The sequence below is a fragment of the Diabrotica undecimpunctata genome, chromosome 7, assembly GCF_040954645.1.
Source record: "Diabrotica undecimpunctata isolate CICGRU chromosome 7, icDiaUnde3, whole genome shotgun sequence".
Taxonomy (NCBI): Eukaryota; Metazoa; Arthropoda; class Insecta; order Coleoptera; family Chrysomelidae; genus Diabrotica; species Diabrotica undecimpunctata.
The window spans coordinates 9062907-9086417 of NC_092809.1; the positions used below are offsets into that span (position 1 = coordinate 9062907).

Below are 23511 nucleotides of genomic sequence, written 5' to 3' on the forward strand. Positions count from 1 at the left end.
TGATGAGAAAGATATAAGAGTTATCCAGAATCTCTATTGGAATCAAAAGGCACGTGTGAGGCTGAACAAATCAACAAACACAGAGGAATTCGAAATTTTACGAGGGGTACGACAGGGGTGTATTTTGTCGCCTATGCTGTTCAACCTCTATGTGGAGAATGTTTTTGCAGAGGCACTTGAAGGCACTGATTGTGGTATAAAGGTCAACGGGTACCCGATAAATAACATTCGTTACGCTGACGACACCGCAATAATCACAGATAACGAACATGATATGCAGTGGACCTTGCGAAGAATGTTCCGCATACCATGGACAGATAGGGTGAGAAACGAGGAAGTCCTAAGAAGAGCAAATACTGAGAGAGAATTGCTCAGCTTGATCAAGGCACGAAAGATTGGATACCTGGGCCATATCCTGAGAGGGGAAAAATACGCAATCCCTCAACTAATTATCCAAGGAAAGATTGAGGGCAAGAGAGGAGTAGGTCGCAAACAAATGTCGTGGCTGCGAAATATAAAGAACTGGACAGGCGTAACTAACACTGGCGAACTTTTGCATGCCGCAAAAGACAGACGTCTGACCTTAAGATAATTCGCCAACGCACTATAGGTGCACGGCACCATAAGAAGAAGAAGGCCTCTTAATATGGCGGACATATCCGGAAATGCAAAGGCGCCAAATTAAAATTTATGACACTTCACAATATTCATACAGTGGTGTAGGGTTCTAATTTATCTAATGGAATTAGTACAAAGTTTGAAAATTTTTTGTTTTAATTAGGAAAATGTTTCATGTTTTTTTATAAGGTCATAAAACAGTAGCTATAAAATATTTTTCAGGATGTGTCTTAGACGATAAAATTTTAATTAAATAATAACGATAATAGTCTAAAATGTGATACAATTGTTAAAAAACTTCAATATAAATAAGCTTTCTTGTGACTGTTGGGACAAACAATAACATAACCCAACTAAATTTGATTTCTTAAACAAGGAAAGAGACTCTCTTTCCTTGTTTAATGTGGCCTCTCAAAATGGCACTTCCCGTCTAACAATATTTTTGCCCCCACTACCTTTACATTCCCTCTTCTGTCTTTTTGCTCGATGTGTATAGTACGTCCACTAATAATTTTCCAACATAAACATGCCTCATTCTGGTATCAAAGAGACCGCCTTTCAAATCAAGGTTGTCAGACATATTTCCTAAAATTTCTAAGGATATATTTAAAAAATATTCTCTATTCTCTATTCGTTAGTATTCAATTGCTAGTCAACGAACGACACTCTTAAAAAATAATATGAACATATTCTCAAAAAATATATCTATAAATTAATTAACTAGGTACTAATATTTCCATGGACTCTTCACTAATGAATTAAAGCAACCGTGAACTTTGTATATATTACTTATACCTACTCTAAGTAATTTTCGAATATCGGCAACATTGTAGTCTGGAGAGAATTTGAACGTTCCGTCCATATCGACGTTGCCATGTTGGTGAATTTAGCGGTAATACTTTTATAGATATAATGATCGACTTTTAAGAAATCAGACATTTTTTAAGAATCCAAGTTCTCAAAAACGGTTACAAGAATTGTATTATTTTTTTCCAAATTTCATTGATTTTATACCTTACCTGGAAACATGAAAAATTGCAGAAATATTAATATGGTATTAAAGTTATATTCACTAATTTTAAACTCATGCATTATGGCAACAGCGAAGCGCAAAGCCATCAATCGTAATGAACACCTGTTTGTCTCGCTATGTGACACCCTAAAATATTTCCTTTTGCAGAGGCGGAGGCTTATTATAAGGTAAGTAATATTATATTTTTCTAGGATGGCATTTTTTAAGATGCATCAACTTCTGTGTTATCAATAAATAATGACAATTATGTTAATGACAGCTCCGAATTAAAAAATAAAGATTTGCACGTACAATCCCAAAGAATAGTTTTAAATATGTATGAGTGTTTGAAAAAAGAAAATATTGGGATGGCTGATAATGCAATTGTTTCGAGAATTCATGTATTAAAAAAATCGGGTATAAGACGATATATCTTCTTCTTCTTTCTTCTTCTAATGGCGCTACAACCCTTTGTGAGTCTTGGCCTGCTTAACAATGTTCTTCCAATAAGACGATATATACAATTATTAAATTAGGCACAGTTACAGATCATTCCTTAAAACGAAAGCGACCAAATAAAAAATTGGGTAGGATTGACACTGCTGCAAAAGACGTTATTCAGCGAACAGTTTACAATTTTTACAAAGAAAATAGAGTGCCTACTTTAGAACTGATTCGTGAAAAATTAAGAGATTTCCCTGAATATATTTATACATCTCTGGAAACACGGCGCGAGATTTTGATAAGTTGTGGATTTAAATATAAGAAATTAGATAATCGAATGGTAATAATGGAATCTCGCCGTATTGTTGAACTTCGACGAGAGTATTTGAGTAAAATAAAACAGTATCGTAATTCAAACAGAAACATAATCTATTTAGACGAAACCTGGTTCGATACGCATGATGTTGTCAAGTACGGCTGGGTTGACAACACAAATAAGTGTGCGTTAAATACACCGTGTTCACGAGGAAAACGTGTTATTATTCTTCATGCCGGAAGCAAAGATGGTTTTGTATCTAATGCATTGCTATTGTCGGCCAAAAATATAACAAAGTCTTCTGCCGATTATCACGAAGATATGACAGCCGATTTATTTGAAAAGTGGTTTGTTGAACAACTCTTGCCCAATATTCCGCCGAATTCAGTGATTGTTATGGATAATGCGTCGTATCATTCCCGCATATTAAATTTAATAAAATACCTAATAATACGAAAAAGGACGAAATTTTAAAATTTATGCAACTCAAAAACATCACTGTTCCTAAAAAGATTCCAGTAAAGAAAGAATTAATTAGAATGATCAAAAGTCGGAATTTTAAAAACGAATACGTTATTGACACCATTTGCAGCAGGCACGGCCATACTCTTTTGCGATTACCCTCATACTATTGCATTTTTAATCCAATTGAAATGGTTTGGGGTACCGTAAAAAAACGATTGCGAAAATATAATCAGTTACCAACATTAAGCGCAATGGCCATTGAGAATATTTGAGAAATAATTAGTGGCATTAATAGCGATGTGTGGAAAAATTGCGAAGCTCATGTTGTAAAAATAGAAAACGAATATCCTGTTTTACCGGCAATAGCACCAATAGTTATCCAACCTGGGAACGATTCGACTTCAGAAGACTCTGACGATTCTTTTCAGTCCTTCTAATTAATTTCTTTACAGCTATCGCGATGCATCTTGAACACTAGTATTCATTATTATACAGTGTGTCGCATTTAAGATGAAGACACCTCTATATATCAGCTACTAAAATACATACAGATTTGACATTTTGCACAGTCATACATGTTGATAGTGCACATTTTTTTACGATGGTCATCTGAAATTTAAATTTTAAACGCGGCTTACTGCGAATCCACAAACAGGGTAAATTTTCGATATTTTGCTTCGCGTTAGAGAAATCGGAAAAACTTATTTGGAAAAGTTGTTCCACTTATTGTAACCGCACATACCAAATTTCATGACAAAATTCGCAATTTTAGTTTTTCAGTATTATTTGTAATCTCGATCCTAAATCTACAATTGGCTGTCTAAAGATGCATCTCGGGACAGCCAACTGTCCGTTTTAGAATCCTGACTACAATTGAAGAGCTTATTTCCAAAGTGTCTTAAATCCATATAATGAAATCCATGAAATTACAGATTTTCATACAAATTTAACATACAAATTATACAATTTTACAATTTTCATATGCACTTTTAAATGGTAAATAAGAAGTTGTTTTGGTACATATAACTTTATTCTAGACTTGAAGAAATCTATAAAGTTTAAAAAAAGAAAATTAAAAAATCGAAATTTTGGATTTAAGAGACTTTGGAAATAAGCTCTTCAATTAATGAAAAAAGTAAAAGTGCGAATTTTGACATAAAACTTTGTTATGTGTGGTTATAATAATATTTGGAACATCTTTTCCAAATAACTTTTTCAGATATCTCTAACTCGAAGCAAAATATTGAAGATTCACCCTGTTTGTGCATTAACAGTAGGCCATGTTTAAAAATTAAATTTCAGTTGACTATCTTAATTGCTGGATAGACAATCTTTTAAAATTTTCTGACAGAATGAGCCATTATTTACAGATAATTGTAAAAAAATATTATGGTTTATGTAAAAACTAAATAATAAGTCCAATATTCTTATTAATCACTAAAATTAACAAGCTTTAATTTGAAAGAATTAATTTGTTATTTATTCGATGTTATGAGCCCGCTCCCATTTGAAAAAAAAACTGATTCTGTCCTTTGAAGAGTCCTATTCAAAAATGCCCCGTTTAAACAAATCGAAGGTTGAAGGGTGCCGGACATTTTTGCCGGAAACAATTCAAATTCAAAAGATCACCTTTTTCTGCCACGGAAAATATTGCTCCGATTTCTCACCAAAATCAATGTTGAGACTTTAGTTTAGATACTCTTGAATCTCAAAAATACTCATTTACATATTTTTCAAGCCTCGAAAATGCATATTAGGTATCGCATTTTTCGGATTTTAAATCGCCTACATCTCCAAAACTATTAACTTTTGAGAAAAATGACATAGATCTTATTTAGAGTCACCCACAAACCTAAAAAATATTTTTTGGAGCACAAAAGGTGATATTTTGAATTTGTTTAAAAAAATGTTTAAACAATTTCTGCCCAAAAATTGAGAAATTTTCCTGAATATAATTATGTAAAAATTAATTAAAATTATATGATTTTTCTTGAAATATACGTTTAATAACTGATCCCTTTTCTTAATTTCCACGCCAATGGTCGGCATTGGCATCAAAGAATCTCAAAAGCCGACGCTTGGCAAACTGACATTGGAAAAAGTATACAACAACTTTGCTAAAGATTATCACATGGTCAAATGCATAATTTACGATTCTATTTTTTTAGGAAGTTTTAGAAAGATTTTTCCCATTATTTTCATTCGCTATATATTTTAAATTTTATATAAACTACAGTAGTTGTTATACTGTCTTTCATGGCAGATAAAGTCGCTGGAGGCAGCTGCAGAGACGATGGAGTCGGTGGTGAGTTTAATATTAATTTTTATAATAGTATCCAGTTGCTGTTCCAATAACAAATATTTTAATTCATATAATTCAATGGTTATATTATCGTGAAAGTATCGAAGAAAAAGATTATATTAAATTATAAAAAATATATTATAGATCGCTGTTGAGGCTAATTTTCTACGCCACTCTCTTCAAACCATATTATTTTTACCGTTCTACGTGAGAAGATTTAAAAAAACAGATATCCTGCAGAAATCAATGGAGCGCAAATATAATAAAACTACTTATAACAGTTTAGCCCGATGTAGATACGTGGGTGATAAATTAGAAAATATCTTTTATATTTTTTATATAGACTAAGGCTGACCATAAAATTCAATTAAAAATCAACCTCAAATGATTTTCCATCGAAGTCTACACATTACCATGTTTGATGAGTTAGTAATACAATTAATGGTTAATTAGAGATTCATTAATGGTTAATTAATAATAGAGATAATGTCATTGGACACTTTTCCTAAATGTTTTGTTACTGTCATTAACATTAGCCTAAGTATTGTACTAAACAAATTCTATACCGGAAGTGACCATAGATTGGTTAGAGCCAATATTAAAATATAGACGAGAATAGAACGAAACAAACTTATTAAACGAGAACGATACCCAACCACCGATGTCCTATTTCAAAAATAAACGGAATACCAAAAAGAGCTAAGCACAAGACTAAAATCAGTAGAGACACTGAGACAAATGGATATAAACGGACTAGCTAATAAAATAAAAGTAACTGTAACAACATCGGTTAAGAAAATATGCTCAAACACGACAACAGCCAAAACATCTAAACTTCAATCTAATACAATTAAATTACTAAAAGAAAGACGAAACAGAACAGATCGAACTTCGGACAGCTTCAAAAGTTTAAACAAAAACGTGAAGAAAGAAATTAGGAACGATCATAGAAACTATACTAACAATCTAATAAAAAATATAATACAAGATAACTGCAATATGAAAGTACTCAAAGCAAAAAACTCAAACGGCACAAGAAAAATCATAGAAATAAAAAATGAGAAAAACGTCACCGTCCGAGACAGAAAGGAAATAAGCGAGGCCATTGAAAAATTCTACACTAAATTATACTCGGCAAATACACAACCACAACAACGACGTACTGAACGAATAATAATTAACACCGGCTCAGAAGAAATACCGGACATAACCGACTATGAAATAAGAATGGCCCTAAATCAACTAAAAACGAATAAATATCCGGGAGAGGATAAAATTACAGTCTCAAAATGTTGAAAATGGGTGGAAGAAAAATAGAACAGGTATTAAATATTTTATTTAATAAAGTAATTGATGAAGGAAAGATTCCTCAAGAATGGTACAACTCCGAAGTCATTTTACTATACAAGAAAGGAGACAAAGCAAACATCGAGAATTGCCGACCAATATCCTTGCTCTCACATCTGTATAAATTACTAACTAAAATCATAACCAACCGCTTAACACATAAGCTCGATTTCTATCAACCTATCGAGCAGGCTGGATTCAAAAAACATTTTAGTACCATAGACCACTTGCATACCGTAAGAACACTGATAGAAAAATGCACCGAGTATAATGTTCCAATTCATATGGCGTTCGTCGATTTCCATAAAGCATTCGATTCCATCGAATTATGGGCAGTGCTTGAATCTCTAGAAAATGCACGTATAAATTCAAGATACACAACATAATTAAAAACATATATGAAAATGCCACCATGCAGATAAAGCTGGACGAAAGCACAAAAAATAATCCCATAAGACTACAACGGGGAGTAAGACAAGGAGACACCATCTCTCCCAAACTATTTACCCATGCTCTAGCAGACATTTTTAAAAAACTAGAATGGAACAATAAGGGTATCAACGTCGACGGATCATACTTAAACCACTTGCGATTCGCAGATGACATAGTTTTAATAGCCGATAATATCCAAGAACTAAATGATATGTTACAACAATTAAATGCAGTTTCAGGAGCGGTAGGCTTAAAAATGAACTACAGCAAAACAAAAATACTGAGCCGAGACCAGACAAATATAACAATATAAAATCATACCGTAGAAAATGTTGAACATTATGTATATCTAGGTTATGTTAACAAACTAGGAAAACCAAATCAAGATGCTGAAATTAAAAGAAGAACACAACTGGCATGGGGCGATTTCGGCAAATTAGCATATATCTTGAAAAACACCTCCATGCCTGTAAACTTAAAGAAAAAGGTGTATAACACATGCATACTACCAGTTTGTACTTACGGCTTGGAGACAGTAGCCCTTACCAAAAAATTTGCTAAAAAATTAGAAACAACGCAAAGAGCAATGGAACGAATCATGCTTGGAATATCACTAAGAGACAAGATTAGAAACAGCGAGATAAGACGTAGAACGAAGATTAGGGATATTGTGGAAGAAATTACAAAAATGAAATGGCGCTGGGCAGGTCACGTAGCCCGATATAATGACAACAGGTGAACACGGAGAATTCTAGAATGGAGACCAAGGACGAGAACAAGAAGCATGGGAAGACCTCAAAAAAGATGGGTAGATGACATAAGAACAGTGGCAGGCAAACAGTGGATTAGATTGGCGCAAGATAGAGAAAGATGGAAGCAATTGGGAGAGACCTACATTCAGGAGTGGATGGAAAATGATTGACAAAGAAGAAGAAGTATTGTAAAATTTTAAAGATTGCAAATTAAATGAGATGTTAATTAATAACAAATCAAAGTCATTCCATTTGATGATGATTTGCGTTAATGAGGAATTTTTAAAATTCGTTCGTAATGATGTCCCAAACATTTATACCAAGTTTTAGCTTTATACAAATTTTTGTAACATCTCCTCTATTGCTTGGGCTAACTTCATAGGTTATATGACTTTTCCGTTTAGAATGATTGCACAAATGGACGAACACTCGAACGTTTTCACTGGACTAACATATAATGTAGTAAATTATTGTTTTCAGTCAAGAATCTAATTGCAGGCTTTTATCAGTTATAAGTAGAGTGTATAATCTACTATTTTCTGGAAAAACATGTTGCATACAAGTAGATTTGTGTCATGAGAATGAAAGATAATTACTAATAAAAGAATAGTAATTTTTAAAAAATGTAAAAATAATTTCTAGAGAAAATATGAGAAAGTGATTAATATAGATTAGATGTGTTATTATACAGGTATTATTGTTTAGAAACTTTATGTCGGAAATTAGATTAACAGAGGAATATATATAAAGTATAAAAGATATTATAATTTTATTATAGATACACAATAATTCAATAAAATTAGAAATAAATTATGAAAAATCGCGATCCTAAAGATCACGTCTTGGGCACAGGATTCATAGTAAACAAGAGAGTAAAGCATACTATAAGAGATTTCAGAGCCATTAGTCCAAGACTGTGCATTTTAAGAGTTAAAGGTCGTTTCTTTAACTACAGTCTAATTAATGCACATGCCCCGACAGAAGAAAAAGAAGAGGAAATTAAAGAAGAATTTTATGACGAATTAGAGTCCGCATATCAGTTATGCCCAAAAAAATGATATAAAAATAATCTATGGAGACCTAAACGCCAAAGTTGGAAAAGAACAGCAATTCCAACCCACAATAGGTAGGCACAGTCTCCATGAGCAATCAAATGACAATGGCAATAGATTAATAAACCTAGCAAGATCACTTAACATGGTGATTGCCAGCACATACTTCGCTCACAAAGATATACACAAAGGTACCTGGAAATCCCCGGATGGACTTACAGTAAATATGATAGATCATGTTATTGTAGACTCGAGACACCAATCGAATATAATAAACGTCCGCACTAGAAGAGGGGCAAATGCGGATTCTGATCACTACCTGGTCGAAAGTAGGGTAAGGGCTAGAATTTCAAACATCAAAAAGGAAAGAGGCTCTAAACATGAACGATACAAGGTAGAACGACTCAAAGAAACAAACAAAAATAAAGAGTATAAAGAAAAGATAAACAACAAACTAGAAAACAGAATAACACATGAAAACCTAAATAAAGAGTGGGAAGAATGCAGAGACATCATAAAAGAGGCAGCTAAAGAAGTACTAGGCATAAAAGGTAGAGAAAGAAAAACAAGAACGAATGACTGGTTTGACGAAGAATGTCAGATCATCACAGACAAAAAAAACAGAGCATATTTACTGATGCAACAGGGGCACAGAACCCGACAAGCAGAGGAAGAATATAAACGACTACGCAAAGAAGAAAAGAAAACTCACCGAAGAAAAAAGAGAGAATATATGAACAAAGAACTTCAAGAACTACAAGAACTAAGTAAATCAACAGAGACAAGAAAATTTTATCAGAGACTAAACAAAAGCAGAAAAGACTTCAAACCGAGAACAACGATGTGTAGAGATAAGGAAGGTAATATATTGACAGAACAGCAAGAGATACTAAGTAGATGGACAGAACATTTTACGGAAAAGTTTGAAGGAGATCGGAGAGAGACGACCCCTGACATACCATTAGACCAAGCAGACAACAGAGAAAAGACTCCACCAACAATAGCCGAGATTAGAGCAGCAGTAGAAAAATTAAAGAACAATAAAGCACCGGGATCGGATCAAATAGCATCGGAGTTACTAAAGGAAGGAGGAGACGCACTACAAAAAACAATACATGAATTGATAACAAAGATATGGTCGAATAAACAGCTACCAACGGAGTGGAATAGCGGTATTATTGTACCACTACATAAAAAAGGAAATCAGTTAGAATGTGGAAACTACCGTGGAATCACGCTGCTGAATGCAGCATACAAAATAATGTCCACACCACACGCTGAAAAAATAGTTGGCAAATACCAAAGTGGCTTCTGTAGACAGAAGTCAACAATAGACCAGATATTTGTTCTGCGACAGATCCTCGAAAAAACAAGTGAATATAACATCGACACCCATCATCTCTTCATAGACTTTGAAAGCGCATATGACAATATAAACCGAGAATTCTTAATAAAAGCAATGAAAGAATTTAATATACCAACACAATTAATAGAACTGATAAAAGAATCTCTAAAAGTAGAAAGTAGAATCCGGATACAAAATGAATTAACGGAAACAATAGATGTGAAAAAGGGACTACGCCAGGGAGACGCTCTATCATGCATCTTGTTCAACATCGTGCTCGAGAAAATACTGAGGGACACAACAGTCAATACACGAGGAACAATCATTAATAAAAGCGTGCAAATACTAGCATTTGCAGATGATGTTGACATAATCGCAAGATCAAGAAGAGAAATGATAGAGGCATACAACCAAATAGAACGAGCTGCACAAATAGTGGTCTTAAAATCAATCAGACCAAAACAAAATATATGCAGGTAAGAAAAAACGCAGAAATAAGGCAGCCACAAAATATAACAATAGGAGAATACATTATAGAGGAGGTAAAAAACTTTATATACTTGGGATCCCTAGTCACGTCTGATAATAACGTTACGGAGGAAGTGAAGAGGCGAATATTTATTGCAAATAAATGTTACCATGGCTTAATTAGACACCTAAGATCAGATAACGTCGCAAGAAAGACAAAATGCCAAATATATAAAACCCTAATAAGACCGGTACTCACATATGGCTCAGAAACCTGGACACTTACTAAAAGAGAGGAAACGTTGTTAGCCACCTTCGAAAGAAAAATCTTGCGACACATATATAAGGGCACAAAAGAAAACGGAATATGGCGAAGACGATACAACTCTGAACTATACAAAATATACCAGGATCCGGATATTATAACATTCGTTGGATAGGACATGTAGAAAGAATGGAAGAAGGCGAAATACCAAACAAAATATTCAAACAGATGCCAGTAGGAAAAAGAACAAGAGGAAGACCGAAAATGAGATACTTAGAACAAATAGAAAATGATATAACAACCTTAAAAATAAAAAACTGGAGAAAAAAAGCACGAAACAGATCGGAATGGAGAAGAATCCTAGAACAGGCCAAGACCCAAAAAGGGTTGTCGGGCCAGTGATGATGATGAATTATGAAAAATAAAATCCCCAAAATAAGTGTATGTATCTGTAGTAAAATCCGTAAACTAATTGTAGAAACCAAATTTAGATTTTTGCTTTAATCTGTGCCTTCTAAGAATTGCAAGGCAAAACAGACGTTGATAAAGATGTTAAGAGAGACTATCTAAAAGAGAGGAATCTAAAAATTGCATTCCACAACATATCTCCCCAACTAAGCAAAAATCCTTAACGAATTGGTTTCAAATCTTAACTATATTTTTCTTTTTGTATCTATAGTATTAAAAGAATGAATATTCAGTGCTAGTCAAAAGTCCGTTCCTCCTTGTATCTTTTGGACGGTTATTGTTATAATAGTAAAATTTGGTGGGAGGTAATAAACAAAAGTAGGCTTCTTAACTTTAGTCATGAGGTGACGAATAGTGACAGATGACGTTACAACGTCACTGTGTCAGATAATTTTAAATGGGACCTTATAGCAAGTGATACCTCGTTTGAAAGGTATTGAAAATACCTATTCAGTCATAATAATTTTGTTTGAGTTTAAGCTCGGGTGAAATTGTTCACGGGTTTAAGTATCGAAAGAAATTGCCCTACATTCTTCAACAATTCGTTGTTTCATAATGTCAATATTGTTGGGTGCTGTAGCGTAAACTTTAAATTTCAAGTATCCCCACAGAAAAAAAAATCTAATGGTGTGAGGTCCGGTGACCGAACTGGCCGTTCTATCGTACCTCGTCGTCCAATACATCTACCACGATATTCCTCATCTAGGTAACGCCTTACTGCACCATATTGGTGTTCAGGAGCACCATCTTGTTGAAAAGTTATTTTCAAGTTGCCGAATTCATCTGGATTATCCTCCAGAATTTCAGGTATTAACGGTTCAATTGCATTTTTTAACATCTTCAGATACGCTTCACCGATTAAGTTAGTATTGAGAAAAACAGGCCCAACTATGTGGTTTCCCAAAATACTTCATCATCATCATCAGTGGCGTTACAGCTCTTTATGAGCCAAAGCCTTCTTCAGAACAATCCTCCATTCGCCTCTGTCTCTGGCAACTCTTCTCCATGCTCTAATTCCGATAGACTTCAAATCATTTTCTAGGTTGTCTTGGTACCTAAGTCTCGGTCTTCCTCTTCTTCGTTGTCCGATCGGCCCTCTTCGGTCCCATCGGACCAGTTCCCAAAATACTTGCCCAAACATTTATTTTTTTTTTGGAAATTGAGTATGTGTTTCACGAAAGACGTGAGGATTTGTGTCACTCAAATCCCTCACATTGTGTGTGTTAACATTTCCATTGAGAGAAAAAGTAATTTCGTCATTAAAACAAATTGTTTTTATGTAATCGGGCTGTTGGTTAATTTTATTGGACATATTTTCACATAATTCTAGTCTTCGGTCGGGGTCACAATTGACAAACGTCAACTTTTTTGACAAATAACCAAAGGCGGACGTTAGAATTTTATTAATTAAATGCCAAACTAGAAATGTAGTATTTATTTAATTTATTCGTCAAAATCCAAACAAAATTAGTATGATTAAATAGGTATATTAAAATAATTGTAGTTTCGCATTTAATTAACAAATATTCTAACGTTCGCCTCTGGTTAATTGTCCAAAAAGGATGACGTTGACATAAAACAATTGGAGAATTAAAAAACGTCAACTTTTTGACAAGTAACCAGAGGCGGAGGTTTTAATATTTATTAATTGAATGCGAAACTACAATTTTAGTATTTATTTAATTTATTCATCAAAATGAGCTTAAACTCAAATAAAAGTATGGATGAATAGGTATTTTCAATACCTTTTAAATGAGGTATCACTTGCCATTTAAAATTATCTGTCACAGTGGGGCTGTAACGTCATATGTCACTATTACGCCACTTTTTATGACTAGTTAAGAAGCCTACGTCTTTTTATTACCTCCCTCCAAATTTCACTATTATAAATATAACCGTTCAAAAGATACGAAGGGGAAACGGACTTTTGACTAGCACTGTATAAATAAAATGATTTCTTTTTGTTACCTTCATAATGCTGAGAATATTTTTGAATATGAAAATTTGAAGTCATTAGAACCTTTTAAGATAGTTTCTTTGGAATTATTTTATAACTATATATATATATATATATATATATATATATATATATATATATATATATATATATATATATATAATCTCTTCTTCACATACCAACCACAGCCAACCTCTGGGACTTTCCTTGTATTAGTTTATAGCAAATAATATAAATTGTAGGTAAAAATTATTAATATATCTAAAAGTATTCCATGAGCAAGTCATACACGCATTGTTTAACGTAATTTGAATAATGTATAAAATTAAATAAACCAGCACTGTTGTCTGATAAGAAATTTATATCGTGTTTGTAACAATATTACTTATGCGGTGATATAATATTTCTAATATAATAATTTCTGAATATTTTTTTTTTAGGAGAAATAAAATGATGCCGTGGCTGGATAACAACAGCAAAAGTGTACGTAAACCAGGTGGTTATAATAAAAAAAAATTATAGTGGTTAATGCCAGTTTAGCAAAAGGTTTTATTTCAGACGCCAGTTTGTTATTTTGTTCCAAATCCTTGACTGCAGATTATTATTAATTTTTTTTTATATAAATTGTTTATTTATTTATTAATCACTAATGATAATAAAAGTATTTAGTAAGCTACTTCAAATGTAGCTGTAATTCTGCCTCAACATTTTAAAGCAAAACTAAAATTTTACATTATATCTATTTGATGACGTCAAATTTTATAATTTAATCTGTGATCGGAGCAGTAGCCACTTTCTGTTGCGTGGAGTAAATTTCCGACTTATTTCGTATGGTTTAAACGATGAACGGGTAAAGAACCATGGACTCAGCTGTATAAATGGGTTTAACCATTTAATCATATAAAATTAATCTTTAATAATCATCATTTCCATCAAAAGTGTATTTGCATTCAAGTTAAATATTCATCGTTCTCCTCTATTAACTTAAACGATAAATTGATTGACTAACACCAAAAACATTTTAAGGCTTAGATAGTATTGGAGGCGTTTATTGCGAATTATTTGGATGAATAAAAACAGAGAAGTCTTAACCAGAAAAGATAAAGAACGCAAAACTATAAAAATTATCATAAAAAGTGAACTAACTGTCTGATTTAACTCATCCTGAAGGTAAAGATAGTCGTTAAGACGTGGTAAATATTCCGTGTTAAAAACAGAACATCTTAAATATAAACGAAATTAAAATAGATTTATTAATATAAAAGATCCCAAAGAGTTCTTATTAAGAAATATTGAGTAAAATAATTGATATTGAATAAATTTGGAATATCATTTGTATGCAGCAATATTATTTATTTACTAGTACGTGGAAATAAAGTGGAAAATGGAAATAAAAACTAATTATTGACTAATCCTTATTTTAATAGTATTGCAACATTATGTAGACATTTTTTAAAAACTGTTTTTTATCGTCTTATTGTTTAGAGGCTATTAATAATAAACGATTTTATTTCAAGGGCAAGAATGGCTTGCTTATCATTCATTATACCTTTTTTCATAGCAGTTTTGATAGCCCTGGATAAAAATGTAAATAAAGTGGTTGTACAGCTACAGATAGCCGTCCGGAAATTTGAAACCTAATTCACCCACACTTATTCGTAAAGATGTAGTAACTTTTTATACAATATTTTTTAAATGATATGTATGTCATTAACACAACTTTTTAAAACAAATTTTTGGGAAGACCCAGAAACTCAAAATTTTTATGTATATGAATCCATTGCACAGAATATCAATGGTGTTATCATCTGATAAAGTACATTAAACGATCTTTAACGATATTATCACAACAATCAAGGAACAACCTTTAATAAGTTGTTACAAATAAAAAAACTATTCAAAACATTTAATTTTTGAAAATAAATTCTTAAAACGATCAAATTTGATCATGCTCTTTCAATTGTTTCGGTCGTCTAGTCACCCTCTTACGCCTAGCTTTTCGTGACTGTTTTCTAAGTCATCTAGCCTCTTAATTCTTGTCTATCCCGTAGAAAGACGCTTTTCTTCTAATACTTGCTGATAAACCCGTTTTATATCGTCTTTGAATCTGAATTTTTTACTCCTAGAGATTTAGTTTTATTTCATCTCGCAGTTGCCACTACAGGAACGAAAAAATGTTGACGAGAAGATTATGTTACTAAAGTTACTAAAAATATGATAGTTTATTCAATATTTAATATTCACTTTACATTTCCAACTATAGTTTATAATTTGTAAACATAGGCAAGAGACATTTTTAAAGTGAGTTCAATTTTTGCATGCCAATTATTTCGTCTTCAAACTGAAGACATATTGTTCATAGTATTTATACAATTCGCGGTTATTGAATGAAAGACTACATTAAATGGTAAAATAACCACAACACTATATTTCATTCGTACATCACACAGCCAACACCACTCAGTGACATAGAGGCAGGAACCCGAATTCCTATAATCACATCCATCCCCCACCCACGGTGGAATCTAAAGAAATCTATGTGGGGTAGGCTCTCTGCGAAACAGCAAAACAACAAAACAACAATTAACCCAAACACTATTGCCTCACATTTGGTATCGACATCTAGGGCCCACTCTTTCACTTGCTAAGAAGTCACTATAGGTCTCAAGGATGTAAAGCCCTAGGTTTTGACAATATTCATCCCGAATTCTTAATTAATACCGGCAAATATGGATGGTTCACTTTTTCACAGACATTATGAAGACCGGTACCATACCACAGGAACTCAAACGCTCGAAGGTCATTGCCATATTAAAACCAGGGAAACCAAATGATAACAGCCCTAAGAACTACGGACCAATAGCCCTACTATCGGCAACGTTCAAGCTACTAGAACAACTTATCTACAACAGAATTAGTCCAAAGCTACTTGAATCAATACCGGTTGATCAGGCAGGTTTCCGACCGAAAAGAAGTTGCGCAGATCAGGTTCTTTCACTTACCACATTTATTGAGGCAGGATTCTAGAGAAAACTTAAAACTGTAGCCGCATTCATAGACCTAACAGCGGCCTACGATACAGTCTGGAGAGAATGCATGATATACAAGCTCCTCCGTACAATCTCCTGTAAATCCACCGCTCGAATAATCAACAGCATGCTAGCCGACCGAACGATTCAAGTAGTCATGGGAACCGACACCGGCATCCCAAGACAACTGAAGAATGGACTGCATCAGGGATCTATCCTAGCACCTTTTCTCCTTAGCCTGTACATCGCTGATATACCAGAAACCAGATCAAGGAAGTTTGGTTACGCCGAGAAGTGGGTCCTTGCAACAAGGTGTAAGTCATTTGAAGAAACAGAAGCAATCCTCACGGCGGACTTACACACAGTGGGAAAGTATTTTAGTAAATAGAGGTTCCAACCAAACGCTACCAAAACAGAGGTTTCCACCTAAATAACAAGCTTGCAGGAAGAACAGTCAACATCTAATTTGAAAACACCACACTCTCCTATAATGAAACACCAAAGTACCTTGGAGTGACTCTTGACAGAACCCTATCTTTCAAGGAACATCTGTCAAAAACAGTGGAAAAACTTAAATCCAGAAACAACATCATCCAGAAGCTGTGCGTCACAATATGGGGATCATCGGCTTCCACCTTGCGATCATTTGCTCTGGGCTTTGTTTTCTCAACCGCGGAATACTGCTCTTCAGCCTGACTTAACAGCCCACATATACACAAATTAGATGCCCAATTGAACAATGCAATGAGAATGATTGCTAGCGTTATTAAATCCATCCCTACGCAATGGCAACCAGTACTGAGCCACATTACACCACCCAAACTACGGCGTATACACTCCCTCACTAGAGAGTACAGAAAGATACTTAGTAACGAGATCCTGCTTATCCATCAAGATATAGATGCTGCCAACGGTAACCGTCTACGGCCCAGACGACCGCCAATAAAAACAGCATAGACTGCTGTGGAAAATGAGTTCAATTTAACGACCACTTGGACTCGAGAATGGATGGAACAACAAAATAGCAGCTTACCCTGCATCACATAAAAATCACCAGGTTTTGACTTACCACGCAACACATGGACTATGCTCAGAACCCAACACGACAGATGCGGTTACATGTTGCACAAATTGTAGCATTTTTAAATTCTTTGGTATATATTGAAATCACCCCGTATGTATTAAATCACCGAAGAATATTTTCAATGTATTTCTGTTTTCTATCGTACAAGTTAAATCTTTTTTCGTCGCCGAGGTCGATAATAAACACATTTTAGAGTTTGTTTATATATCACAGATGCATATTTCTTCGGTATTCTTTGATCGAGAGCCACTTTAGGATATTGCGCGTTAAATAAATATTCCCGTTTATGCGTTTGGTTTTTATCGAGTTGCGCGAATGAATTTTAAAGATAATTACATCACTCTCGCTGAGCCCGCTGTCAGGGGCAGTTGGCTTCAGTGTTGCTCCAAATTTTTCTTCAAATTTGTAATGTTTTGTGTTTTTTCGTGTTATGTTTTGGAAAATATGTAGTGAGCAATTATAGTTACAATTTTAAGTGTCGGTGTCAAGAACCGGCAAATTTGTTGAAAAAAGGTGATTTATACTCAATGTAATGTATCAGTTCTAATTAAAGTAATCACTGTTTTTGTTTTATGTCGTCTCTCACCTAAGAGATTTGTATCTAAGTGATTTGCGGCGTTTCCAACAGATTTGAAAGATACCCACATATGTTCCAGTTTTTTAAGAAGCCGAGTCTAAAATTTGCGTCCCAGTGAACAACTTTCAGCCTCAATTTGTTTGTCCTAAGAAGCCGTTTCAGAATATTCGCGCTGTTTGAAGATGAATTTGTTCGTGTAGCAGAGAGTGTAAGTCCAGTTCCTAACCCCAGAAATTTTAAACAAATTTTAGTGAAATCCAGGTAACTCTTTTGTGTTGATTTTTAAAGGAAAAATAAACATTCTCTAATAATAATTGCTTTCATAACAGTTTAAGAAATTGTAATACTTAAAATTATAGATGTTAGGGTGTGGCTCTTAGCTGTCATATTAATTGTTCTCAGTTTTAAAATTTAATATTGACATCTGACAGCTAGCTTTATTTTTTGACATTTGGTAAATACCTAATCATAACAGATCTTGTTTTGCTTTGTTTTTTTTTTTAGAAAAAGGTTAACCTCTATGCATAGTTTCACTTAAAAAGATATTTTTTCATTTGTAATAATTTATTTCTGCTACAAATTATCGCCCATTAACAATTGTAAGTTTTGTAGTATCTTCAACTTCAAGAGTTTGTAAACTGATAGAACATAGTAAGTTTGTTTTTGATATTTTGTATTTTATTGTTATTATCTATATTTGTAACCGTTTGTGGTGAGACAGCAATAAATATTAAATTTTTTTCTAAACCATTTTGTTTATTCCTCTTAATTAACTCTCTAACCCTTTTTTTGTGTTTTAGTAAGAAAGAACCTTTTCTTTCGTCCAGCAGGAAGATTCTTCAAAGCGACGTCCATTTTAAATAGCTTGAGAACCTTTTTGTATTGTGTTTTGTTCCAGGAGATTTATGTAAGTACCCTTTTGCTTTACTTTTTGTAGTTGCCCCAATCCAAGCCCCCTTTCCATTCACTTATTCAAAGTTCGTTCAGTTCTCCAAATAACTCCTTAGTAGCCGTTCGTAATAGTTTCGATTTGTTTTGCTTGCCCTATCTCCACCCCAATAATTTCTGTCCCCAATTTTCAACCCCCCATAGTAATACCTTATGTGGTAGGCAATATAATCGTTACAAAATTAGGTAAACGACCATCCCCACTCTGTGACTGCGGACAACCACAAACCAACTGTCACATTACAGAACAATGTCCCACATGATCCTATCATGGCAGGCCAGAAGATGTCCTAATGGGGTCTTCAGAGTCGATAGACTATATAAATAGGTTAGATATATTCGTTTGTAAACATATATGTATTATGTTTTATACAAAATTTTTCTTCAGGTTCCTTCTCCTATCGGAGGCTGGAAATCATCATCGCTATTTTAATTTTATTGGCCGCGCTTCTGAATAATTCTAATGAGCTGTAACCGAACCACTCTCTCAAATTGCTTAGCCAGGATATTTTGCGTCGTCCTGGGTTTCTCTTCCCTTGTATCTTCCCGTGCATAATTAATCTAAGTAATACGTACGCTCCTCATTATATGACCCAGATATTGAATCTTTCTAATTTTAACAGTTTTTATGACTTCACATTCTTTCTTCATTCTTTGTAACACCTCTATATTGTTACTTTTTCAGTCCACGATATTCTGTGGATTCTCCTGTAGCGCCACATCTCAAAGGAGTTTAATTTTTTGATTTCAGACTGTTTTATTGTCCACGCTTCCATGCCGTATAATAAAGTAGAAAAAACGTAACAACGTAGCATTCTTGTGCGGATCTCTAGATTAAGGTTACGGTTGCAAAGTAAGTTCTTCAATTTTATGAACGTGTTTCTTGCCATTTCTATTCTAGATCTGATTTCTTTTGTTTGATCTCCATCTTCGGTTAGCCACGTTCCTAAATATTTATATGTTGTTACTCTTTCGATCGTTGTATTATTGATGATCAGATTATCTACATTTTGTGGTTTTTTTGAGAATATCATTGATTCCGTTTTCTTGAGATTCATTTGCAGTCCGTACCATACTAAATATGTATGTGTAAATTTAAATGTAAATTTGTCAAGTGCCATACGATAACTAAAAAAATAAATATGTTTCATTTTCACACAATATTCTGTGACAATGAAAAAATTGCTTTGTTTTTATGTTTTGTTTTAATACAGAAGACATATCTACTTGATTTTCAAATTTCTGTGTATACAAATGAAAATGTTGGAATAATTAACAGACGAGCTTGACCGTTTTATCTCGCCCATCATTGTTACTCAATTCTCCGAAACGGTGGACTAGCAGGAATAATGCCTTTTTTAACTGAATAAACACAGACTTCATTTATCTCATTCATTGCGCAAATTACAAAATACGGATGCGGAGTTTCCGGATATATTTCTTGTTTCGTTCTACAGTAAATTGAATTTACGATGTTTTTTCTTTTTGTTTTTAAATCTATAGGCGCGCTTAATGTGAGTAACTATTTACCTACATAACAGTAAAAATACTCAAATAAATTATTTTTATTATAAAAATAGGAACATATGTTACGAGCAATGTCCGAAATTGGACAATCCTAGCATTGTACGGAAAATTTTGTCCATTTCTAGCATTGTACCCCTTTACTGTACAATCTTCGAAATAGACATAATCGTCGGACTTTGTATAAAAGAATTGTTGTACAATGTTAGAATTTCAATAAGTAGCGATGTGCCAAATTTTTGGAGAATATGACAGGAGAATATAAACAAACATCAATTAGGTTATAAATCCATAATTATTCATTAATCAAATCATAATTAATTTTAAATTATCATACACATCTATTGAAAATCTGAAATGTTTCACAAACATTTTTCCTGTATTATATAGTAATGTACCTATCTCTTGAAGCTTTGAAATGGTTCACTAACATTATCAGATCGCCACTCAATTGCAGAATAATTTCTTCTTATTATTTATATTTTAGTTTAATACAGCATTTTATCACATTGTCAATTAGAAAAAGACCAACTCTATATATAAATAAAAAATATAAAAACATCAAATAATTAAAAAGAAATGTTCGATTGATTTGTTTCGGTGTGTCACTTGTCAATAATAATCGATTCGAATTGATGAGCGTTTCGATAATTATTTTTAATTTTGTATAGTTTGGGGGTACAAGGCTAGAAGTAGACAATAATTCTAGGATTCTCCAATTTCAGGCACAGCTTGTAACAAGATATTGATTACAGAGAATTGGTTAATACTTTACTTAGAAACTTTCACAATACTTTACTTAGAATAGCTACATCTGATATTAAAATACGTAAACTAATTTTCGAAACCAAATTCAGATTTTTGCTTTAATCTGTGCCTTCTAAGAATTGCAAGGCAAAACAGACGTTGATAAAGATGTTATTACACAGACGCACTGTAGGTGAAATCAAATCTTAACTGTCTTTTGTCCTTTTATTCCGATATACTCTGTACGAGTACTAGAAACTAATTCGCTAAGGATTTTTGCTTAGTTGAGGAGATATGTTGTGGAATGTAATTTTTAGATTCCCCATGTCTCTAATAACATCTTTATCAACGTCTGTTTTGCCTTGCAATTCTTAGAAGGCATATATTAAAGCAAAAATATCGACATTCATGAAAGAACAAAGATTACTGATTTCGCAGAACGTATAGCAAGCCTTAAGTGGCAATGGGTCGGACATGTTGCCCGAGATAATCCCGAAAAATAGACACAGAGATTAACGAACTGGAAACCAAGAGAGAACAGGTGAGGAGTAGGCAGACCACAGAAGAGGTGGGCAGATGATATCAAACAAGTCGCGGGCAAGCAGTGGATGAGAATTTCCAAGAGTAGAAATCAATGGAAGCAAATGGAAGAGACCTATGTCCAGCAGTGGAAGAATACAGGGTGGAGAAGAAGAAGAAGAAAGACTACAGCTTAAATTTCCTAATAGGACAATCTAATATGTTGGCCACCGTGCAAAAAATTTTGTTATAATAAAAATATGTTTAAATATGGCAAATAGTCTTTTATTAAGGTTCAAGATAAAATTTGTTTCCAATTCTTAGATTCATAGACATTTTAAATTTTTTCTAAAACCTTACATTTTTAGAAAAATCGAAATAAATCAAAACACCATGTATGTAGTTGTAGAAAACCCTAATAAAAGTATAGCTTATTTTTTACGAACAATTCCTTAAGAAAAAATATAACTTTAATATACCACTCTTTTTTGGAGCACCCTGTATAATTCAAATTATTTTTAAATTGTAGTGCGAATGGTCCTGTATAGTTCCGTGAAGAAAAAGCTTTGGATATTAAGTCGTTTTCCGTACAGAGACCGAGGCGTATAGGATGAGCCACCCTGTAGATATAATTTTTATATAATTTATAATAGTCCACATATAAAGAGTCTTTCATTAAAAAACTATTAGGTTATTGTCAGCAGTCACGTCTTTGTGTAATGAGCTAGCAAGGAATGAAGAAAAAGCGGCTAAGAAGAAAGAATACCGCAACTAGCATGTTGGCTGATGGCACAGTTCTAACTGCTAACGATTATGCGGAAGCACAAAGACTAATGGATGTAAAACAATCACCATTAGCGCGTGTTGATGTATTTATGTATGAGTTACGATCACCGGAGACAAATAGTCATATAAAAAACCAATAAACTGGTGGGCTCGAATACAAAAATCTAGGTCAGAAAAATTAGAAATTTGCCAAACATTTACTGTTATATTGATTTTAAAACTATGTAAAAATTAATATCGATTGGAGAATGCAAGATTTAATTTAATTATGTTTTCTTTTGTACGATTTTCAAACTGAAGTATAGACAAACAGTAAAAAGTATCTATTAATTATCGAATTACGAAAAAACGAATTCATGTTAATTTTACACAATCATGTAAGTTTACCAAAAATTTGTTAAATTACACGAACTGTCATTCAAGTTTTTACTGTAGAAATTGTACATTTGATTACAAAAAAATATTTTTTATTTACAAATTCGCATCAACCCGAAGGTTATTAGCGAGAATCAGATTTACAATATTAAATATATTATATATTAACAAAATTAATAGCGTTTAAGTAGTTTAACATATTTGTGAATGAACAATTTGCACCAAGTGCTTTCTCTAAGTTTATTGAGATACCATAATTGATTCTTGCTGTGGAGAAAACTGGACAGTCTACAACAACATGTTTCACCGAGAGTTTAACGTTACACTGCTCACATTTTGGTTCGGATTCTTTAGTAATTAAGAACTTGTGCGTGGCACTGGTATGACCTAATCTAAGACGAGGTATTGTCACTTGATCCCTTCTTTTAGTGGGGAAACATCTCCATGGTTTAATGTCCGGTTTAATATTCCGAAGATTGGACACTGAAAATTCCCACCGGTTTTGCCACTCACTTATGATCCGCGATTTGATAACACTTGAAACATCACTAGCTATCACGTATTTCACAATAATAGAGTCAGCTGAATTGACGGCTTCACGCACACACTTATCTGCTTCTTCAACCGGCTGACTTCGCGTTACCGTATACACAGGTAAGCGGTTCCCCACTCTTTGCGC

At 33.4% G+C, this 23511-nt stretch overlaps 1 protein-coding gene across 1 annotated transcript in view; it reads right to left on the minus strand.

Moving 5' to 3' along the window:
- The window catches only part of LOC140444952 (uncharacterized), an 85461-nt gene that overhangs the window by 45093 nt on the left and 16857 nt on the right, over positions 1–23511 (minus strand). The window lies entirely within an intron of this gene.